The following is a 3,395-nucleotide window of genomic DNA, read 5'->3' as shown; positions in this document are numbered from 1 at the left end:
GAAAGTTGTTATGTGTTTTTCAACCTTGTGTCATCTCTCTTATCTCCTGGCAAAGAGAAGGAGGCAGAAAACCTTACTGGGGAGGGGAGGGAGACCTGGAATGAGGGCATTCAGTCTCTTTTGCCTTCTTGAGGTAGTATTCTTTAGACTTTTCAGTAAATTTTGGTTGGAAAGACCCTTTTGGAGTTCAAAGGATAATACTGTAAAGCTTATGAAGCACGATTTTGCATTCACCACCCAAAGAACAGGAGGAACCTGTCTAAAGCATGAGTGTTCCCCATAAGTGGTTAAATCTCATTTTTATCAAGGAGAGAAAAAAAGTTTTAGTGATCCCAGGATGCTACAGGCTAGGTGGTACAAGCCTTTGATTTCTTCAGTGTTCACTTGGCTCCTGGGCTTTTGACCCTCCCGCCTGTCCTTATGACTCATACATTTAGCCTTGTTTATCTCTTCCCTGACCATGGGACCTAGTCATACTAAGTTGAATACTTGGTAGGATAACGATAAGTATTGTGTAACAGATGTGTTCTAGTCATTTTGCATGTTAGCTGATGGATCCTCACAACAGCCCTCAAGACAGGTAATGTTGCTGGGCGCGGTGGCTCACGCCTATAATCCTAGCACTTTGGGAGGCAGAGGCAGGCGGATCACAAGGTCAGGAGTTTGAGACCAGCGTTACCAATATGGTGAAACCCTGTCTTTACTAAAAATACAAAAGTTAGCTGGGTGTGGTGGTGGGCGCCTGTAGTCCCAGCTATTTGGGAGGCTGAGGCAGGAGAATTGCTTGAACCTGGGAGGCAGAGGTTGCAGTGAGTTGAGATTGCACCACTGCTCTCCAGCCTGGGCAACAGAGTAAGACTCAAAAAACAAAAGGTAACATTGGCCAGGCGCAGTGGCTCACACCTATAATCCCAACATTTTGGGAGGCTGAGGCAAGCAGATCACAGGTCAGGAGTTTGAGACCAGCCTGGCCAATATGGTGAAACCCATCTACTAAAAATACAAAAATTAGCTAGGCATGGTGGCATGCGCCTGTAGTCCCAGCTACTCTGGAGGCCGAGGATCACTTGAACCTGGGAGGTGTGGAGGTTGCAGTGAGCCAAGATTGCGCCACTGCACTCAAGCCTGGGTGGCGGAGCAAGACTGTCTTAAAAAAAAAAAAAAAAAGGCTGGGTGCGGTAGCTGAAGCCTGTAATCCCAGCACTTTGGGAGGCCGAGGCGGGTGAATCACGAGGTCAAGAGATCAAGACCATCCTGGTCAACATGGTGAAACCCTGTCTCTACTAAAAATACAAAAAAATCAGCTGGGCATGGTGGCGCGTGCCTGTAATCCCAGCTACTCAGGAGGCTGAGGCAGGAGAACTGCCTGAACCCAGGAGGCGGAGGTTGCGGTGAGCCAAGATCACACCATTGCACTAAACTCCGTCTCAAAAAAAAAAAAAAACAGGTAATGCTATATCCCCATTTTGTGAGGAAGAAATCTAGTGCATAGATATGTAACTTGTTAAAGAGTCACAAAGCTGGTAAGTGGCAGGCCTGGAATTCATATGTAGGCAGTGTGGTTCTAGAAGCCATGATTTTAATTTTTTTTAATTGAGATGTCGCTCTTGTTGCCCAGGCTGGAGTGCAATGGCGCAATCTCAGCTCATGCAGCCACTGCCTTGCGGGTTCAAGTGATTCTCCCAAGTAGCTGGGATTACAGGTATGTGCCACCATGCCCTGCTAATTTTGTATTTTTAGTTGAGTTGAAGTTTCTCCATGTTGGCCAAGCTGGTCTCAAACTCCTGAGCTCAGGTGATCTGCCCACCTCAGCCTCCCAAAGTGCCAGGATTAAAGTATATGGGAGGAGGGTGTGAGCCACTCCACCCAGCCCTCCTCCCACATACTTTAATCATCTCTAGATTACTTTTTTTTCTTCTTCTTTTTTTTTTTTTTTTAATAAAGATGGGGTTTCACCATGATGGCCAGGCTGGTCTTGAACTCCTGACCTCAGGTGATCCACCCACCTCGGCCTCCCAAAGTGCTAGGATTACAGGCTTGAGCCACCACGCCCAGCCTAGATTACTTTTTTTTTTTTAATTTATTTATTTTTTAAGACATGGTTTCACCATATTGGTCAGGCTGGTCTTGAACTCCCGACCTCAGGTGATCCTTGGCCTCCAAAGTGCTTGGATTACAGGCGTGAGCCACCACGCCAGGCCTCATCTCTAGATTACTTACGTCACTTAATGCAATGTCAATGCTGTAAATAGTTGTTATACTGTTTTATTTGTAGTATTTTAATTTTTTCCTCAAATATTTTCAATCCACAGTTGAATCTGTGGATGAGGAACCAGCAGATACAGAGGGCCAGGCTTTTTCTCCAGAAAAACCAATTTCTGAGAAAATTTTGAGAGTTTTATTTCTGGAGTAGCCATTTGTGGTGGCAAGGAGGTGGAGGTGGGAAATTGGATCCCTACTAAATTACAACAGAGTTAATTCCAGCGCTGAATGATGTAAATATAAGAAAATGGGCTGGGCACACTGGCTGACGCTTGTAATCTCAACACTTTTGAAGGTCGAGGCAGATGAATCACCTGAGGTCAGGAGTTCAAGACCAGCCTGGCCAACATGAAACCCCATCTCTACTAAAAATAAAAAAAATTAGCTGGGTGTGGTGGTGGGTGCCTATAATTCCAGCTGCTAGGGAAGCTGAGGCAGGAGAATCACTTGAATTCTGGAGGGGGAGGTTGCAGTGAGCCGAGATTTGGCCATTGCACTCCAGCCTGGGCAACAGGAGTGAAACTGTCTCAAAAAAAAAAAAGAAAATGAAACCATAAAAGCACTAGAAGAAACATGGGGTTTAAAATATGTGAGAGGGTAGGGAACTCCATACAAGGTTGCACTGCAGAAACAGGGAGGTTGTTGCAATAACATTAAGTTAATTTCCTTGAAGAAATTTTAGGGTGAACAAGATGGTGTGTGCCCATTGTCCCAGTTACTCAGGAGGCTAAGGTGGGAGAATCACTTGAGCCCAACAGTTTGAGGCTGCAAGTGAGCCATGTTTGCGCCACTGCACTCTAGCCTGATTGATGCAGCAAGACCCTATCTTAACAATAATAAAAAAAAAAACACTTTTAGAACTTGGCAATTAAGAAAAGGCCTGTCAAAAAATAGGCAAAGGGTTTAAAAAGCTCCAGAGGAGCAAAAATTGACTAAAACATGAAGAGATGCTTAACCTTATTCAAAGGGAAATGTAAGCATAATTTGGTAAACACTTGGAATGAGCTCTAAAGCATGTGGTTTGAGTGTCAATTGGTAAACCTCATATAAAGGGCAGTTTGACCTGGCGATTCCACTCCTTGGTACTTAGCCTACTGAATTTGTTTTTTTTTTTTTTTTTTTTTTTTTTTTTT

The sequence above is a fragment of the Sapajus apella genome, unplaced genomic scaffold (assembly GCF_009761245.1).
Source record: "Sapajus apella isolate SASKATOON/1434 unplaced genomic scaffold, GSC_monkey_1.0 scaffold119, whole genome shotgun sequence".
Lineage (NCBI taxonomy): Eukaryota > Metazoa > Chordata > Mammalia > Primates > Cebidae > Sapajus > Sapajus apella.
The sequence above is the reverse complement of the archived record's forward strand: the minus strand, read 5'-3'. Positions refer to the sequence as shown.